General features: G+C 44.4%; 1 protein-coding gene across 14 annotated transcripts in view; it reads right to left on the reverse strand.

The window, feature by feature from the left end:
• Positions 1 to 11,656, reverse strand: part of PCBP3 (poly(rC) binding protein 3) — a 219,463-nt gene extending 207,807 nt beyond the window's left edge. For all 14 annotated transcript variants that reach the window (XM_053658024.1, XM_053658023.1, XM_053658022.1 and 11 more), the window contains exon 1: positions 11,458 to 11,656. The gene's annotated coding sequence lies outside the window, so the exon portion shown is untranslated. The remainder of the gene's footprint in view (positions 1 to 11,457) is intronic.
• Positions 11,657 to 21,348: the final 9,692 nt, after the last annotated feature.

Here is a 21,348-nt window from a genome sequence, read left to right on the forward strand (position 1 = left end):
CAATGCCAGTCAGTTCAATCCCTGGTTGGAGTGTATACGGGAGGCAATCTATCAATATTTCTCTCTCACACAGATGCCTCTCTCTCTCCCCCCACCCCTTCTCCTTCTCTAAAATCAGCAAATATATCCTCAGGTGAGGATTTAAAAAAAAAAAAAAACTTGTACATGACTTTTCATGGCACATTACTCATAATAAACAAAAAAAAGTAGAAATGATCCAAATGTCTTCCTACTGATAGATAAAATGTGATATACCCATACCATGGAATATCATTCACCCATGAAAAAAGAATGAAGTACTGACACATGCTATAACATCAATGAATCTTAAAAATTTTATACTAAGGGATATTTATGATTCCATTCATATTTATGATTCCATTCCTATAAAGTTTCCATAATAGGCAGATTCCAAAAGATAAAAGGTAGATTAATGCTTGCCAGGCACTGGAGGAAGAGAAGAATGGGGACTTACTGTTAACAGTATGAGATTTATTTTTAAAGTGATAAAAATGTCCTTGAATTAGGTAGTGATGGTTGCACAACCTTGTGATAATACCAAAAACACTAAATCATAAACTTTAAAGGGTAAATTTTATGGCATGTAAGTTATATTCCAAAAAAATTAAGTAAATTGAAAGAATTTTTAAAAGAATAAAAGTAAAATCAAAATATTTTTAGAAAAAAATAGGGAGTGTCTATCAGCAGCTGACCTGCAATAAAGGAATGTCTAAAGAAGGTTCTTCAGGCAGAAGGGAAAGGACCCCAGAATGAAGGTCAGAGATGTCAGAGAGAACAATAAAAAGTAAAACATGAATAAAAATATGAATAAATCTAAATGAATACTGACAGCATGTGAAATAAAATGGTTAATATTAATATCATTTACTGGAGTTTAAAAAGGGGACAGAGAATTAAAATACACAACAAGCACATACAAATATGGAGGGAGTGAATGGAGTTCAAGTGTTCTAAGAAACCATGATCTCTGCATGGCCCAGTAGGAAGGTACAACTGCATTGTATGAAGACAATAATAACACATTATCTAGTTTACAGGGTAACCACAAAAAAAATAGAATATAATCTCCAATGTACTGGAGAAAGGGGAAAAGTAGAATGATTTTTTTAAATCATGGTACTAATTTAAAATAATACCATAAAAGAGACAAAAATAAACACAAAATGTAGAACAAGATAAATACAGGGGTGAGCAAAGGTAGGTTTACAGTTATAGTACAGTACAAATAAATAAGAATAAACTATTTTGTGCACAACTATAAACCTACTTTTGCTCACTCCTGTATGTAATATGATTGTGAATTTAGACTCAACTAGATCAGTAATTACATTCGATGTAAATGAGTTGAATGTTCCAATTAAAAGACAAAGATAGTCAACTGGATGAAAAAAAGTCTAATTGTATAATCCTTTCGAAAGACATATCTAAAGTACAAGAATATGGTTGGAAGTAAAATGATAAAAAACAAATACATCATGCAAATATGAGCCTAAAGAAATCTGGAATGGTTATATTAATAGCAGACATGTTATACCACAAAGACAAACATTTATTATTAGAGATAAAAAGAAACCCAAATAAAATCTCAATTCATCTAGAAGATAAAACAATTTTAAATTTGCATGCCACTAAAAACATGGTCTCAAAGTTTATAAATACAATAAAAACTCACAGAACTACAGAGAGAATTAAGACAAATTCATAATCATAATGACACTGTGTAATTATCTTAGTAATGGATGTAAAAAACAGATAAAAAATATATGAGTAAGAAAAACAGAAGATGTGAGTAACATGCTTATCAAGTTAGCTGATAATATAGAACACTGAACCTAGTTCTTTTCAAGCACACAGGAACATTTGAGAAAACTTCCAGTCCATATTGGGTATAAGGCATATTAGCAAGTTTCAAAACATTAAAATGATAAAGAGTAAGAAATTTGGGCAATGCAATCATGCTGGAGAATAAGAAAATAGAAAGTACACATGTTTGAAAATTTAAAAGTATTCTTCTAAATGACCTACAAATCAAAAAATTTTTATAATAAATTAAAAACTACATTATTGCAGTCTACTTGGACTGCTATAACAAGATATCACAGACAGTTTAAACAACAGACATTTATTTCCTGAAGTTCTGGAGGCTTGGAAGTTCAAGATCAGAGTGCCAGCACTGTCAGGGTCTGGTGTGGGGCCACCTTCCTGGATTGCAGATGGCTGCCTTCTTGCTGCATCCTTACATGTCAGGGAGACAGAGAGGAAGCAAGCTCTCCGTTTTCTTCTTATAAAGCCCTAACTACCCCATCATAAGGACCTCACACTCATGGCCTCATCTGAACCTTGGGGCTTCAACATATGACTTTGGGAGGGGCAGGGTACAATTCAGTGTATGGCATAGAATAAAAAATAATGAAAAACCTCAAATCAAACTCTGTATAATGCACTTAAAGCATTATTTATAAGGAAATGTTTCACCTTAAATGCACATTTTAGTAAAAAAGAAAAGCTGCAAATTAATAAATTAAGTATTCATCTCTAATTAGAGAGAACAGTTACAAGAAAGAAAAATTATGGGCCACTTTCACTCACAGACTTGTATGCAAAAATCCCAAACAAATTATCAATCATTGGAATCTAATCAATATATTACAGGAATAAGCTACCATGAACAAGTTAGTTATATGATACAGTAGTCATCTGACGATGATAGAATTAAAGATTTTTATTGTTTTTATGATAATCTTTACTTTAGAAATTTTCTAAATAAGCACTCATTATTTTATAAAACATATATTTTTGAATTAATAATATTCTGATCTCTAATCTTTATGATGTCAACTACTTAAGAATGGCAAGAAGAAAAGAAAAAGGACTAGCCACTGAGCAGCCATTTCATTTGCGTAATCACACACTTCAAGATCTTATGTGTCTCAGTGTCCCGATTTGGTTGAGAACAAAGAAAAAGTGGATAGGAGTGGAAAAGGATTTACAAAGATAGGGATGTGATAATAGCAATTCATAGGCTTTTTGCCCAGACATTAAGGGAGCAATCTCATACACAAACATGTCTATAAATAGAATCCATACTGCACTTTAATGAATAATTTAAAAGCACTTTGCAAACAGGGTTAAGAAAACAGAAACCTAAATGCTCAAAAATCAATAGTTCTGTCCTATCCCAACCTGGTGAATTACAGAAACAGACGTTTGAGTTTTATATTGTTTTTTAGAGACAATGAAAGCTGAATGGTTAAGTATCAAAAGGCTTAAAAACATCTACAAGCTCTGACCTAATAATTCTGCCTTTAAAAATTTATCCTTCAGAAATAATAGGTGATACACACAATGATTCTTGTATAGAAATTTATCAAAGCATTATTTATGATTGTAAATATTTCGAAGCAGCATAAATGTCTAGCTACAGGGCAGTGGTTCAATCAACTGGGACACCCACTGGAATAGTATACAGCCATTCAAAATCATATTTTAAAAGAATATGATATGACACAGGAAACACTCACTATCTAGTACAAAGGGAAAAAGTTGTTCATAAAACACATTATGGAATGAATCCCAACTTTTACGCATACTATATATACATAGAGTATAAAAAAGTATTAGCTATCTTTGTGTGCTAACATTATAAATGATATTCATTTTGTTCTTTATACTTTCCACTTGCTCCAATTTTTCTACACAAAACATTTGCATTAATTTTATAAATACAAAAAAACACTTTTAAAAATAATGAAAAACTGACTAGCTCAAATAAATTCAAACACCCTTCATCAATCCAGACCCACTTCTAGTGAGGGTACAGATCTGACACACTAGTTTTAGTGCAAAACAAATTTCGTTAGTTAAAACAAAACAAATTTAGTTAGTTAAAACTAAACAAAACAGATGCAAAACAAATTTAGTTAGTTAAAACAAAATACATTTATTACCTCAGTTTCTGTGGGTCAAAAGACTGAGAAGGCTTAACTGAATTCTGTGCTTAGGGTTTCACAAGGCTGAATCAAGCTGCTGGCCAGGCCATATTCTTACCAGAAGGCTCAACTGCAGGAGAATCTACTTCTCAACTCCCCCAAGCTATTAGCAGATTTTGTTTACCTGCTGTAAGACTGAGGACCCCCACTTCCGACTGGCTGTCCCTGCATATCAACTTCAGCTCCCGGATGCCACCTCCAGTTCTTGTGATGTGGGCTTCCCCAACATAGCTATTTACTCAATCCAGCAAACAAAGTCTCTAAATAAGTTTCTAGCAAGATACAATTGCATATAATGTAACATAATCATGGAAGTGACATGTCATCACTTTTGCCATATTCTATTCTAAGCAAATCACAGGTCCCACTTCAATGGGAGTAGGTAACACAAGGGAGTGAATACTAAGAGGTGGGGATCACAGTGGAGCCATCTTCATAGAGCCCGTCTACTATATCTTGCCTCCCACTGCAGAGCCCAAGCAAAGAAAGGAAACTTATGCTTGCATCTGAAGACTCCTCTCATCAGTCAACCATCCCTAAACACTACTGAACCTTGCTTTCTACACTGCTGAGGCAGTAGAGTACTGTAAGAATTGAAGGAAGAGTTCACCATGGGTCAGAGTTAACACAGAATTAATTTCAGCAGGTCCTGTGCCAGCCTTGAAGAATGGTTAAGATTTAGATCAATGGGAAGGAATGAGAAAGGAAGACTTCTCCTCTGCATTAAGAAATAGAAAGCAGGCATTTATTTCCAAGGTGGATTCTGGAGAAAGTAAGTAGGAACACAAACCAAACTGATATCTTAACTTCACATTCTAATTGGTCCTTTGATGAACAACACACTTGCAATACCTACAATCAAGACTTAGGTACACTGTGTGAGTTTTGGCTAACTCTGGCACTGACATTAATTAGCCTCCACAGTGTGGTAAATATTACTAATACCCAGTTGTACTAAAATTCCAGGACATGGAAGACTCCACATCCCTACCCCATTTTAAACAAGGTGTGGCCAAAATGACTACTTCTGGCCAATAAAGTGTGAGCAGAATGAACCAGCAACCCTTATAAAGTAATACTTGCTGGTACAAGAGTCTCCATGCTCTAAAAGGGCCCAGATCTAGAACATTTAAGAAGCAATTTGCCAAACTTCCAGGGGGGAAAAAATCCCTTCTTCTCAAGAATAATTACAGAGATAATGAAGCATCACCTTGATACTAAATCTGAAAAAGAGTAATACAAGAAACAACTATTATTGATTAATACTGCTAATGAGCATATGTACCCAAATCCTGAATGAAGTATTAGCATATTGAATCCTATAATAATTATTAAATGTAGTACACTATAACAATGTATAGTTTATCCCAAGAAATCAATGATGGTTTGAAATTAAAAGATGAAAATATTTCATCTCAGTCACAGTTTAAAGAAAAAACAACATAATATCATCTAAACAGGTGCAGAAAGCCATTTGATAAAATTCAAAATCTACTAATAATTTTAGAAAACATTTTATCAAACTATTAGTAGATGAGACAATCTTTAACCTAATAAGAGGAATCTATTAAAAAAAACCAGCAAACTTCACAATTAAAGCTTTAAAAGAATTCCCTTTAAGTTAAAAACAATATTAGGATAGCCTTATCACAACTCTGTCTAGTGATCCAAATAAAGGGAATAAGGCAAAGAATAAAATACTATTATTATAAAATATTATATTTATATTATATTTATTTATATTGCCATTATTTATTATGGTGAATCATATTTATTTTTATTTTATATTATATTTATTTATATTTATAAATATATTGTTTTTATTTATATTTATACTTATATTTGTTATTATATTTATTATAATAACATTAAATATTATTTAATTATATTAAATAATAATAATTTAATAATATTATTAAATAATAATAAAGGAAGAAAGAAATAAAATTATCATTATTCACATGAACACATTTGAAACAGGTCTACACATCAATGAAATCTGATATATTTCAAAGGTAGCATTGCTGGGGAAAGGATGGTACTCAGTAAATATTACTAGAAAAATTCTCAAATTATGTTTCCACCTCAAACAAAAATAAGTTCAAAGAAGAATATTAAAAGCAAATATTCAAAAAATTTTTTAAATTTTAAAGAGAAGGATATCTTATAACTTAGTGGTGACAAAGAATATCTTAAATAAGACTTAATAACCATAAACCATAAGTAAAATATTGATGTTTGACTATATTAAACTTAAACATCTGCTCATCAAAACAACATTTTAAAAGGATAAAAATAGTTCACAAATAGAATCCAGAATATATAAAAAGAACTTCTAAAAAGCTGTACAAAGGACAACCCAAGCAACAAATGGACAAACAATATGTGAATACAATTCAGAGAAGAAGAAACCTAAAGGGATAAGAAGTTCCTAAATGCACTAGTAATCAAGGAAATTCAAATTAAAACAGTGAGATATTTCATATCTACCAGACTGACAACAATGAAAACACCTGAATATACGAAGGGTTAGCAAGGATGTGAAGAAATAAATCCTTGAAGAGTATTTTAACAGCAGCTCTGAGGTTGGAACTGTACCTACCTTATAGCCCCACAATCCCACTTATAGATGAATACCAGGTCCACTATCTCCTCAGTGCCCAGAACAGGGGAAAGGTGGACCAGTGGGACATGGAATTAACAGAGGGTTGGGGGAGACTGAACAGGCTGCTAGGAGAAAGACTTCAAGTGGGACGCAGGCCATAAGATAATATCAGATGCCACGCTTACCTGGGGCAACCTCCTCCCCAAAGCAGCTACATCAATTTACCTTCTACAGTCAATCTGACTATATTATTTCCTCCTTAAACTTAACCAGCTAAAACTTCCTAGAGCAGAATCCCAACTTCTATCAGTTTCCTGGGGCTGCTCTAACAAATTTCCATAAATTTAGTGGCTTAACACAAGACAAATTAATTACCTTACAGTTCTGGATGATCAGATTCGAAGTCACACATGGTTCTCAATGAGCTAGAATCAAGGGCTAAGAAAGGCTGTGTTCCTTTCTGGAGGCTCTGGGAAAGAATCCATTTTCTTGCCTTTTCCAGCTTTCCCTGCATTCCTTGGCCCGTGACCCTTTCTATTTTCAAAGCCAGAAATGATGGGTAATTTTCCTCATTTCACACCACTATGACACTGACTCCTATGCCTACTTCATGTACATTTAAGGACCCATGTGATTACTTTGGGCCCACCAGGGTAATGCAAGATAATATCCTTATTTTAAAATTAGCTGATAGCCTTGGCTGGTGTGGCTCAGTGGGTTGAGCACCCGCCTGTGAACAGAAGGGTTGACCATTCGAATCCCAGTCAGGACACTTGCCTGGGTTGTAGGCCAGGTCCCCAGTTGGAGGTATGTGAGAGACAGCCAAAAGGTGTTTCTCTCACACATCTCTTGCACATCTCTCAACCAATTGATGTTTCTCTGGCACACTGATGTTTCTCTCCCTCTCTTTTTCCCTCCCTTCCCCTGCCTCTGAAAATAAATACGTAAAGTCTTTTAAAAAATAAAATTAAATAAAATTAGCTGATTAGCAACAACCTTCATTCCATCTGCTACCTTAAATCCTCTTTGCCAAGCAATATAACAGATTCACAGGTTCTGTAGATTAGAACGTACTCAGCTTTAGAAGGCCATTATTCTATCTGCCACACAATCTCTTCTCAACTCTCCCCCTATACACACACCTCTAGTGGAGTCCCAACCCTTTCAACATACCCACCACCCCTCCAGCCTCCGCACCACCACATACCCTGTTCTCCCATTATACCAACCTTCTTGCCTTTTTTGAATTGATTTATACCCATGCAAGCCTAAAAATTACAATTCATCCTCCAGAGCTCAGCCCAAAGGCTACATCCTCTTTGACGCCTTCTCTTTTTGCTAGCCTAAATAAATCACCCCTCTTTCAACTCACTAATCTAGCTTTCTGTATATTCCAATTGCAGCCCCGAGCATAGCCCCCTGCAGCCATCTGTTTACATGTCTTTTCCTCATTCAAAGTAGTGAGTCCTTCAATGATTAAGAATTCTGTCTCATTCCCCTGTGGGTTCTCAGGTGATATCACAGAGCCTGGTAAAGAGTGGGCACTCAAAGAGTATTTCTGAAGCTTGGAGGAGGCAGAAGAAAGCAGCCCTGGATTTCCCTCAACAAAACAGATGCAAAGAGTAACCTGGGTTAAGTACACAACCAACGGGGCCAAAGAACTGGTTAAAATGCTCATAACAAAAACAATTCAACAATTCGATGTTTAGTTTGATGCACAATTTACTATCGTGTGGAAGGAACTCTATACCACAAATAACACCCATTAGTTTCTATTGCTAACCTATAGGGCAATTCTAAAGGAACAGGTAAAATTAACCTCGAGAGAAATAAAGAATTTCTCTAAATGATTTACAAAGATGTTCTCAAAATTATAGAAGAGAGCGTAGATGTTGCTCCAACACAGCAGGAATGCCTGGAGACTGCCCAACAGTCCCACCACATAATCAGAGAGCTCTGGTCCTGCTCCAGGAAGGGCGGAAGCATAATGCCAGTGAGTATGAGGGATGCTTACAATCGACACTGTTTAGGGAAAAACAAATTGCCTATATGTAAAAATATCTGTACATGTTATAGTAAAAGTACATTCTTCAGAGGGTGGTTGTTAATCAAACATGGTCACATTTAGTTTCAATGATCTGCTACTTGATATCCATAGCTAGCAAGAAAATTCCCACCTGGGAAGGAAACTGAGCAAGGGAATGAAACTAGTGAGTCTGCACAATTGTCCACTACAAAACAGACACAATAATATGACTTGAGTTTTTTTAATGCACGCTTCCTCTCAGATTCCATAAAATTACCCTGTTTGACTTTTCTTTAATAGTGTGAATTCTGAAATTCATTTTAAAATGTACTCCAAAACCCACTCTCATACTGGAAAGAAAAATTGAAGATGAAAAAAATCAGATGACACATATTCAGCACCATGGACAGTGGGTCCATGACTTGCCTGTAGAGTTCTTGTCATGAGGACTAAGAAATCCAAGCTGCCCAAAATACATAGTATTCATCCCAATGTTTAAGTTTCGGGGTCATTCTAATACATAAGCAGATATTTTTCTTTGTTATGGCCCAAAGGACCAGCCTTCTTCACCAAAGGAAACAACTTCTACCTACCAAAATCTGGTTCACTGACCACTTTTACAATAAAGCCCTGAGATTTCTGAGAAATTAGGAATGACTTTGCCACTGACACATGGCCATGAGTCCACAATTGGCTACAGGTCAAGGAACTGAAATTGTTGAAACTAAAGCACAGCATCCAGTCTTGAGTGGCTAGATTGTTTCAAGGACCTCATGGGACTTTTGCAAATACAAACCCAGCATGCTCTGAGCCTCCCTCTAACAACAGGGAAAGAGACAGCTTCTTTTTAAATGTTTTCATACAAGAAAAGTAACCATACAGCTGTGTATTTTCTCTAAACCTGAGTATTAATAATGACATCTGAAAAAGTGATGTTCTGAGGTGCAATATCACCAGTGATCAGCACCACCTATGGCAGGTAACATCTGTCACAAAGCCCTGAATTCTAAACAGGACACAACCTTTTCAGTTATAAAGACTCCTTTTACCATCAAACCTTTTTGTAACTTTATAACACTGAGTATTAACTAAGAAAATACATAAAGTTGTGCAAATCTTAAAACATGTGTAATGAACCTGCACTGTACAAACAACAGCATCTACATACAAGGGAAAGACAACAGTACTTTGCTGTCCAACATGAGTTGACCAGACAACATCAGTTGACCAACCTCTGTTGCATGTATATGTGAAGACCCCTTGGTTTTCACTGGATCTCCAGGGCTGAAAACACCATCCAAAACTACTCCAGCTCCTCCAACATAAGGATCAATGAGGTCTTTTGGAATCTTGCTAACAATCCCTACAGAGTGCCACTGATCTTCAGTCTCCTGAACCAAAATAGGCCTCCCTGAGACATCTTTTAAAGTTATGAGTTGTTCCTGGGCATGAGGAGCCTGGAAACCAGCTGTCTTCAACAGGAAAGCTCCCTTGCACACTCCTTTGGTTCCCATATCTAAGCCAAGTTTAAAGAACAAAAAAGGGACAGCAGCTCATCCCTGTGCCAGAGGATTTGTTTCAACTGGAGGGTCTGTACACTACCCAGCTAGTCTCTATGGTCTCTCTCTGGTCAAGGCCTACTTGCCCCCAGTATTCCTTTCGGTGAATCGCACACCATGAATCCTCATGAACCCAGGCAGTGCTCAGTCAGCTCGCACACGGGGCAAAACAGGCCCTGAAGTCTGTGCTGCCTCGCAGGGAAGGCAGAAGGAAGATAACCAACCCCACGCGCAAGATTTACGATCTCATTTCTCATTCACTTTTAAATGCGCTGTGTGAGAAATATACTTCGGAGTAGAAAGAAAAAATTAGAAAAGCCACCGGGCAAAAAGAAAAAATAAACTTTTACTGAACAGTACTTCCGGAGCAAAACACTTGTGGGAACAATAAGAAAGACGTTTTGGCCCACCCCCAAACAAAATACAGTGACCAGAACAGAGAAACGTGCCCCTAACCCCCAGGTAACCTCCTCCCCGCTTTGACGCGGTGTCCAAGGAGCGACGCAGACGCCTCGGCTCAGGGGGCAGCAGCGGCGTCTAAGGGAGGGTCCGGCTCTCCCGCCTCCCGCTCAGCACCTGCGCGTCCGCGGCAGCGCCTGCGTCCCGAGCACAGGGCGCCGGGGCTGCGGCCCCCGCAATCTTTCTCAGTCCTATGCGAGCAAGTTTAAGTCGTTTGAAACTTAAGCCTCATAAAGCCCAGAATAAAATCGTGGCAGCTGTTCACCCACAAGCGAGGCCATCCAGCCGTTACCGAAGGCAGTGTCTCGCCAACAACTTCTGAGGGAGTGGGGGAAGGGGAGACCCGCCGCATCCCATCACGCCAATCCCAAACCCCCGCCCCAACCCCCGCCAGGCCCCCGGCCCGCCGCGGCTCCTCAGAGAGGCGGCCCGCTGGGCGCTAACTCGGAGGGTCGCGGGGAAGGGGGGTGACCGGGGCCCGATCCACCCGCCCACCCGCGTTGCAGCTGCCGCCCAAGTTGGCCGGGGCGGGCGGGGCCTCTGCTCCTTTCGCCTCTTGGGGGCTCGGTCAGCCGGAGCCGTGAGCCTCCGCCCTCAAGCCCGCGGCTAAAGTTGGCAGCCGCCGGAGGTCGCCGCCTGGCCACGGCCTCTGACCACCGCCCGGCCCGGACCCCGACCGGGACCCGCCCCGAGATTGACACCAGGCCCCAGACCCCTCACCGGACCCCGACTCCCGGCCTGGACCCCATCTCCACCTGTGGACCCCGCCCCTGGCCCCGCCCGTGACCACTCACTCACCAAGAGCGTGTCCGCGGGCCAGCCCGCGGGAGGCCCGGCCGAGATCGGGAGTGGGGACGGTGTGATCCAGGCGGTGGCGGAGGAGCCAAAAGAGACTGAGTCTGAGAAGTCCGAAGACACTGAAGCTACTGAAACGATTGAGGCGACTGAGGCGCCGGTAGCGGTTCCTAGCGCTCCAGCCGAGGCGCTGCGCGCGGCGCGAGCCCGCCCCCTCTGCGTGATTGACCAATCCCGCGCCGCGCGCCGCCACTGGCCCCGCCCCACCCCAAGAGCCGAGTCCCGCGAAAGCGGGCGTCGCAGACCAATGGAACTGCGTAACAGAGAGTGAACGACCAATCAGAGCCTGTGAAGATCTCCTAAAGGAAAGCAGCAGCGTCGCGAAGGCGAGGGCTGAACCAGGCCAATAGCGATGGGGCAGTACCAAAGTTGGGGCGGGCAGGAGGCGGGGACTTGGGCCGACTAGTCACTTGCCCAGGGCGGGTTCTGGGGGGCGGGCCACAGGGTGGGTTGGGGGCGGGGCCAGAGACGGGGCGGGGCTGCAAGTGGGAGCTGAGAGAGACCTCGAGCAGACCGGTTACTAGCCTGGGCGGGGCCTGGGACAGGGCAAGGGGCGGGGCCACAAGTAGGGTGGGGCCGGGGCGGGTCCCTAGCTAGGGAGTGGCCTGGGAGGTCCCAGCTTCGGACTCGAGCTCCCTCCTATCCCGCGGGCCCGGTCCTTCCTTGATAAGTAAAGCTAACAGTCCTCCCAGTCTCTGGGTCTATTCCCGAGACCCCAGCGAGTCCCCTACCGGCCCCGCCGCCGCCCCTGCCCCTACCGGACTGGGCTCCGATGCCCACAGCGAGCCCGATCCCCCATCTGTCCTATCGCCTCGGTACAAGTCCCCTTCCTCCACGCCGCAGAATCCATTTGTCTGCAGTGTGCTGGTCTGCCCGCGGGGCCGACTCGGGACGCAGATTGGCTTACGCCTGGACGTATACAGGTGCCTGGTTGGCACACCTGCCCACAGGTGACCTGAGAACGAAGACCGAGGCTGGCTGAAAAGCTGGGCTGTCCTCGGGATCAGAGCAAGTCCAGTTGTTTCGTATCATTACCCTTTCTCCACACCTCCTGGGCTGCGGTCTGCTGTTTTGTTTCTATTTCGGTCATTTTCGTGGCTCTCAACCCCTCGTGTCCCATCTCTGCATTGTGGCCTATTCTCAGCAAGAATTATTTCTTCCATCGCAGCATCCACGACACGAATCAGGTCACAGGCACTGCGGTAGCCTCAGACCCCCGGGAATCACTAGGGGACTGGGTAGCTGAGCCAAGCATAGCCCTCTGGACTCTGGAGCCACAGATAGGGCTCATCCTTGATCGATCTCTTTTGCCTTGGAGCTAGGGGAGGGGGCAGGCGGTGGCCAGACCAGGGCTTGGGGGTGGTGGGTGGGGGTCCTGCTTAGGTGTTCTCCGCAAGCACCCCTGCTCAGGGGCTCATTGGCACCATTTGCCCCTAGACAGGGACAGAAGGCATTTCTCGGGCCTCTCCTCTTTGAACCCTGCTGCTTCGTGGGTGGTGAAGGGTGGAAAAGAGGGCCACAGGAAGCCCACTCACTCAAAGGTTACCATTATGACCTCTTTTTCGGAGTGTGGAAGCATTAAAAACGGCCTAGTACTGGAGCCTTACCACAGGACACAAGGAATACCCAGCTGGCACCCAGAGGCAGGCAGCCCAGAGAGAAGACTGGGCAACACCCAGAGAGAAAGTTCTGGAGGGTCCACACCAGAGGAGGTTGGTTACAGGGAAAGTCATAAAGCTACGGTGCTCATGTCCTCACATGTCACTTCTGTAAATCAAAAACAACCTTTAAAAAACAAAGGGCATGGCTCAAAGGGTGAGAAGGGTCTGGTGGGGTCACCTGCAAAGGAGGCAGCATGGTTCATAAGGCTTTCGAAGACTGGGTCTGAAGGCCGGGACCACGGGAGCCCCTCCCAGCAGTGTGGGTGCCACCCATCCTGTTCAGAGCAGGGACGTGTTGTTTAACCGTATGCTCTAGGGGTAAGATGGAGAATGTAGCAGCAGCAGAGGGAGGCAGAAGCCATGGTTCGGTGGTCCCACGATGGAGACAGCAGGACACGACAGTGGGAATTGAACAAGAACGGATGGTGGCAGCACAGTCAGCAGGACTTGGACCAGGAGACCAAGAGTGCAAGAATTTGCAGCGTCCCAACTTCCTGGCTTTGTCAGCTTCAGTGTGACTCCGTAGCGAAAGGGCCAAAGGGACCCTGGGACCCCATTCCCAAGGCCAGAATGCACTGCGGGGGCACAAGCAGAGCACCCGCAGCCCTCCCACCACCACCACCACCCTGCCCCCCCCCCCCCCCCCGCCTAGATTACAGGCTGCCAGCCTCCCACTTCCCAGTCCTCTCCAGGAGCCGGACGCCTCTCAGCTGCCTTCGTCGCCTCCTGAAAGACACAGATAGTCATTAGGAAAGTAATAATAGTGTTTTCGGGACAGCATGTTGGACCCTAACAACTTTCAATTATTTCCAGTTCCTGGGAGGAAAAAGCAGCTCATCTCCTGCCTCCGCCCTTGACACACAAGACAATCTGTGTCTGCGGGCATATTATCACAAGTTAGAATATCTGTGAAAGCCGAACTGCCGACCCGAGCAGCCTCCACCCCCTACACCACAGCAGCTGGGCGGGGCGGAGCTGGCCTGGACTCAGCTCCGCCCCTTAAACAGGACCAGCCCCACCTCCAGGTCTCCACCGTGGGGTTGCTATGCTTCTTCCTAGTGCGCTTTCGCCGTTGTTGCCGCGGTCCTTCCCGTGAGAAGTGCACCCAGGGGCCCGTGTTTATAAATAACTCCATGATGTCTTGTTGAGGGGAGCAGAGAGGGAAGGAGACACATAATTATCATCTGCTTGGAATGATGTCAGACCAAACCCTGGCAAGTCTCATAGCACTGGCCTTCCTGTCACACACATCCATGCCTCCAGGGAGTGTGTCCACCTTATCACAGGCTGGAGCATCTGGAGGGGTGGGGACGGGAGCCGTGTTGACTCCATGTTAGACAGCTTCATAAGGCGGACAAGGGGTTGCGAGGGAGGGAGGTAGAATAGTTATATAGGGAAACAGTCCCTGTGGTAATTAGTGTTAATGTCCTCCCAGGTGTGTAGATCTCCCCCCCCCCCCCCCCCCCCCCCCGGCTTCCTTGCATGTGGAACTCAGGACTGCCAGATGCAGGGTCCCCTTCTCCCCTACTATGGGGAGAGGTCTTCTGTGGATGGAACACAGGGCATCTGATGACTTTTGGAAAATCACTTACCCCCAAAACCCTCACCCCCGTGGGCCTGCCGCAGTGACAGCTTGCGTTGTCATCACAACCACCTTTATGCTTACCTAAACACGAGTTTGGGAACAGGGTGGCAGGGAGGGTTTCCCCTTCAGAAAACAATGAGGAAGAAGCTCCCTTCATAGGACCACAACCCCAAGCCACCCCCAAAGTGTCATGAGCCTGCCCTCCCTCCCTGCACTGCTGCCACTGTTCTCACAAAACTCTGCCTCGGGGAGGCAGGGTCTGCTGAACTCGAAGGTGATTCTGGGGTAGCCAGGGTAGTGCCATGAAAATCGGGAAGTCAGGTCAGTGCACAAAGCTTCCTCCCTGTGACGTCAGAGTCGAAAGACAGTGCCTGACTTGTCTTACCTGGTTGCTGAAATATCCCATTGCAATTTTATTAGGCAGGAGAGTCAAAGGGTCCCCTCTGGTGCCCTCAACCCACCTCCTAAACAACTGTGGGAAGGTCCCAGGGGCAGAAAAACCAGGGCCCATCAGGCCTCTAAGGTGCAGGCTCAGAAGATGGTGTTTCAGGAAATGCGCTGCATAGGAAGTAGTGATGCATGGATGCAGCATACAGGACAGATGCACAGGATGAAGTACAGAGGCAAAGAGACAGAGAGAGAGACACACACACAGAGACACAAAGAAAGACAGAGACAGTGAGAGAGAAAGAGGAAGAGAGAGAGAGGCAGAGAGGGGAGACAAAGTAAAAACAGAAAGAGGAAGGGAGTGAACTGGATCAGCCAGCGCCAGACCCCCAAGTACTTGTCAGGCTCTGGACCATTTCTTTTGCTGTTGTTTTTTAGCATCATCTGGATCCCACTCCACTTTTATCTTCTTTTTTATATATTCAAGGTTTCTAATATTTTGAACAAGAGAGAGTAAACAAGACAGATACTACCTTCTTTTTCCTCTCTGAAAAGAACTACCACATCTGCTCACACATCACAGGAGCAGCAGTAACTTGGGTCATCCAGACTTCCTTTCTATTTTTAGAATTTCAAGGTGAAAGGGGGAGCCAAAATTCCAGCCCTCCTCCATGTACCTCAGCCATTAAGCCTCTACAGTGAGAAGTACTATCTTTGAGTCACTCAGCACCCACCCTCCCTCCCTCCACTCCAGGTGGCAGCTAGAAGCTGGGAGGGAAACACAAGACTTCTGACACCTGCAAGAAGAAGATGCCCCCAAGTTGTATGACTAAATGTGGGTCACTGTGGATGCTTTATCTGTGTATATCTACTGGTCTAAAACGGACTCCTATTCACTTGCTATTTTTTTTATTAGGGTCATGTGAAACTTCTCTGTTGACATAAATAAGCATCTCCAGTCAGCATCAGTGAAGGTGATTTAAACATATTGATCTGATTAGTAGAACACCCTTGTGATAGAAAGAGGGCAAGGGGACAGGCTGGCCCCAACCCTCCACACCCTTATTTACTTGAGACCCCTATTTTCTCAGGGTTTCATCTATGTCATTGGTTCCCAATTGCACTGTCTTTCTACTTTATTGGTCTTTGACTCCTGCCATTAAAGACCTGTGATGAGAATCTTCAGGTGAAAATGCAAGAATGTAAGTGTTGAGAAATAAACCATCAATATGAAAATTAAGGAGGAAAACCCCTTTGCTCCTGTATGGGTCACAAACTGGGAATCTGTGAGCCAGGACAGCATGTGCACCCTGACAGCACCATGCAAGCAAGAGCTAAGGAGTTTGCAAACTCATGAATAAAGGCAAGGCTACAAAACTAATCCTCAACTGTGTCTTGGGGAGGGTCTCAAGTATGCAGTGTGAGGCGCTCCCCAAGATGCCGAGCCAAGGGTCCAACACTAGGCCCTGTGGACAGAGCCAAAGCAGCAGAAAATTTCCTCTAGCAGACAGAGTGCAAAGACAGGTTCTCTCCCTCCCCAAGCCTGACACTCAGGTACCTCAAGTCTGTTCCTCCTTTGTGCACCACCTCCTTGGTGATCCAGCTCACTCCCCGTCAGACAGTGGCCTCTTTCCCCATCACTCTTATACCTGCAGAGGAGAATCCTCAGCCCTCATCAGCCAGGTGCCTCTTTTTTTTTCATCTTTGTCATGGGTCCCAGCTCAGTTACTGAGGATGGAGGTGGAAGAGGTTCTGCTTGCATATCCCTGAGTTCCAGTACCACAGCCACTAGGGCTTCAGCTAGGTATTATCAGATCCACTGAGTGCAGTAGCAATCCATCATATAAAGGAAATAGTGCATTGGGGATCAGGTCTGAGCAGGATGTGAGGCTCAAGACAGTTCCCGTTGGTCTAGACCCCATGTCAACTACCTCCGTTGCACAAGTGCCTCTTCCTCCGCATATCCCCCATGGCCTCATAGGGATTCTCTATGGTAAATGATCGACCAGGAAGAAATTTTAGCCTGAAACACAGATGGCTCAGCACAATATGTTGGTGCCTGCCAGGAACAGACTACTGCCACATCATGATGTCCTCTGGGTGGCCCTAAAGGTGGTGACGGTCAATCCTTCTAGTAGAAGAGCTCTGAACACAACACTTAGTCATGCCATTTATGTGGAGTGATACATGCCATGGGTGAGGATGCTCACAGGCTCCAAGGCAAGCAACCCAAATGACTTGGGCTATTGATCAAAGACCTACAAGGAACGAGATTAGAAATTGGAAAGAAGCAATTTGGGAGAACAGGCATGTGGATGACCCTGCAAAACAAGACCCAGGCACAAGACCCACTTTGTGCCTAATATTGTTACCTCTAGAAAGCACCTCCTCCAGAGGAAGTAACAAGTGGCTAGAGGGACAGAATAAGTCATCAGTGGACACCAGCCAGCCCCTGTCCTCAGCTGCTCCACTTCTTATGCCTGTGTCCCATGAACCAAGTGGCCACAAGAAAAGGAATGGTGGCTGCACATGGCTCCAACAGCATGGCCTCCCCCTCATCGAAGCTGACCCAATGACAGCCACAGCCAAGCACCCGCAGTGCAGACTGACACTGACATGGCACTATACTTTGGGAGACCAGCCATCCTCTTGGAGGCAGACAAATGACCTTGGATGAGAGAGTGATTTGTCTTTACAGCAACTGATATACACTTTTGTACGAGCTTTGCTGCCTTGTCCTACGGGTCTTCCAGTACCCTATCCAATGACTTATAGAGTTACCAATGTTGCCTATGGAAGATTAAAGATGGCCACAAATTCTTTGATATCCTTCCTATCAAAAGGTGAAGTTCATGCTTCTCCTTGAAACTGGGTGGGTTCTTTGGCCAGCAGAAAATGACAGGAGTGGGGCTGCTCCAGTTTCTGGGGCCAGGCTTTAAGTAGCTTCCATTTCTTCTCTCCTGGAATACTTGCTCTGGAGGAAGCCAGCCAACATGTGAGAAGCCCAGCTGCCCCGGGACTGCCGTGCTGTGAGCAGCCCCAGGCTAGTCCCATGCAGAGGCTGAGTGGAAAGAGAGACACCCCTGCTGCCCCCGTGGTGCCAGCCATCTCAGGCCACTGAAGGGCCTTTGTAGGGTTCCAGCCTTAGTCACCCTATGACTACAACCACGTGAGGGGCCAAAGGGGAAACCGTTCCCCTTAACCTACCAAACCCCAGAATGGTGAGAGATGATAATAAATCACTAAAGTTTTACATGGCTTGTTATGCTGCATTGGATAACAAAACTAATTCACACAAGAGACCCATTTCAAAGTAAAGAAGGTACTGCCCTAACAGGTACGGCTAAGTTGGTGTCTCACAAAGTGAAAGGTTGCTGGTTTGATTCCCACTCGGGACACATGCTTGGGTTGCAGGTTCAATCCCCTGATGGGGCACATACAAAAGGCAACTGATCAGTGTTTCTCTCTCACATTTCTCTCTCTCTTTCTCCCTCTCTTCTGCTCTCTCTAAAAATAAATGAAATCTCTTTTAAAATGTAAAGAGGTATGAAAATTGGCACACGATGATGGCGTTCGCTATTGTTACCATGTGTCCCATCACCTAACAGCAGCCAATCTGGAAAGAATGATGAAAAGGCTTGTTAGTGGCTCAGTTAAGGAGCCAGCTCTGGGCCAGAACCCTGCAGGGGTCAGTCACAATCTTCCAGAGCATAGGATCTGTGCTGGAACAACAGTCAATAAATGGCACTGGGTCCCTCGGACCTTGAACACATGTTCCAGGAACCAAGGCACAGAGGCCAGTTTTGCCCTTCTTACCGACACTCTCAGTGAACCACTGGCATGGTCAGTGGTCCTGCCACTGCGGTCTTAGGCTCTGCTGGGTGAGAAGTCCTGATTCCCTGGTTAGGCATGGGGAATGCTTCTGCCAGACTGGAAGCCATAACTACCATTTGGCCACTTTGGGCTTTCGTGCCTGTGGATAAGCAGGCAATGAATGGACTTATTGCACTGGTAGTAATCAACCCCAAATCCCAGGAGCTAGATTTGCTGCTACTCAGTAGAGCCAGGGAAGAAGATGTCTGGGACCGACAGGTTCTCTGGGGCTCTTGGTATCCCCGCTAAGTGACAACTATAAATGCGAAGTTGCAGCAGCCATGGCCCATCAGAGGCAAGGCAACCGAGGGCTTGATTCCTTAAGGCAAACAACTCAGACCAGCGAGGTTCTGGTTGAGGGAGACTGATCTAGAATGGGGTGGAGGAAGGAGATGATGAGTACCAGTTTCAGTGCCAAGACGAGTTGCAGCAGCAGGGACTGCAGCTTGGTTTGCCAACCCTTTCTGTAACTTTTTGGTAGATATGACTAGAGAACTTGGAGAATCATATTTGGCCTTCACTCTCAGAAAATAAGTAAGAGCATCTGTTCTCAGGTGAGGTTGTAAGAGGAAGAGTATAGGGGTAGGGGATTCAGTTTGTGGATCACTTAGGGTTGGTGCAGGTGCTTTGCTGTCTGACCGGCTCAGCCCTGGCGACACTGGCCTTGCTCCTGCAGTCACAGAGCTGAGTTGCTATTGTTGCCACTGCAGCCACTACACATGGTTGGGACCAGCAGGGTAGCTGTTGTCAGTCCTTCATGCCACGGGTAGACAACACCCAATGTCACCTTTCCCGAAGTCATGATGGAGGCCTCTTGCTTGCTTTCTCAGGACTTCCTTGTTGCCTCTGAGGGGTGAAATGTATCAAGATATAACATTACTTGTGTACATGCAACCTGGAAGTATGAGAGAGTAAACACCCGTTCAGGCCAACTGACCAATGAGCCATAGGAGCTAACAGATCAACTTTACCCTTGTCCTTCCACGGCTCAGACAGGCCAGGCCCAGGAGCTCCCTGTGCCCTCTATTAGTCTGTGATGCACAGTGGCCTCCCTGAAATTTGCTTTTCTGCCTTCCAGCCCCAGCTCCCTTGCCCCTCACTCCTTCTCTGGGATCACACTCCCAGGGAAAAGGTGGTACGTACAACTGCCTCAGGCTCTATTTTGTAGGGAAACTGGGCTAAGAATAGACAACAATGATAATGAAAACTTTAACTACACAGCCTGGTTAAAATACATCGGACACTATAAAAGTGTCCAAAATAAATGATAAGTCCAAGCCACAGTGGTCAGGGGAGCTGACGCCGGAGCAGTTCTTAGGGAACAAAGAACAGAGGCAGACCCTGCAGTGGTGGCCACAGGGGCTTTAACGAGCAGGTCAGATGAGAGAGATGGCTGTGCGCCTGCATGAGCTGGGACAGCTGCCTCCTGCAGAACACAGGTCCTTAAGCTCCGCCCCTCCTCAAAAAAAAAAAAAAAAAGACTGGAAAAACTCTACCCATTGTGCTTAGAAATCAGCAGATCTTCATCAAAACAAAAGATACCGCCCCCCCCCAAATAAAAACCCTGAGCACATGACATGCAACTGTGAAGTCCGAATTTCCACTCATTCTTGGTGCATGGATCTCCAGCTAAGAAACTAAAATAAAAACTTGTCTAAGTGATTGAAATTCTTGGTGCCTGGAGAGAAGAAAACATATATTTTCCTATAAAGACACTTCTACAACCTAGATGAGCTTACAATGAAATATTCCAGCTGTACCAAGGGGAGAAACAGCACGAGTCGACAGCTGTAAGAAACAATAGGATTCGTATCCCCCAGAACTGAAGATAAATTAGAGAATGGAAACAACAATAAGATCAAAAGCAATATAAGTAAAGAGAAAACAAAATGTTTAAAGAAGCAAACTATTTAGAAACTCTAGAAATGAAAAATACAGAAATTTAAAAATTGAGGTAGAGGCTAAAAACAAGGCAGAGTAGAAAAGAGAGTCAACAAACTAGAAGGTAGAGACGAGACTATCATGCAGAAAACATCACAGAAAGATTAAAAATGGTTTAAAATATGGGCCACGAAGAGATATGAAATACAGAATAAGACGACCCAACTTAGGCAGTCGGGAGAGAGTGAGAAGGAAGCAATGGTCAAAGAGAGAATGAGTAAGAATTTTCCAGAATGGAAACTGTAGTAGTTTTCTGAGGCTGTCATAACAAGGTACCATACACAGGGTGACTCAAACTATAGACATTTATCATCTCCTAGTGCCGGAAGCTGGAAGTCTGAGATCAAGGCGTTACAGGCTGATTCCTCCTGAGGCCATTCTCCTTGG

This window comes from Artibeus jamaicensis, unplaced genomic scaffold, assembly GCF_021234435.1.
Source record: "Artibeus jamaicensis isolate MK-2021 breed Jamaican fruit bat unplaced genomic scaffold, CSHL_Jam_final scaffold_474, whole genome shotgun sequence".
Classification (NCBI taxonomy): Eukaryota; Metazoa; Chordata; class Mammalia; order Chiroptera; family Phyllostomidae; genus Artibeus; species Artibeus jamaicensis.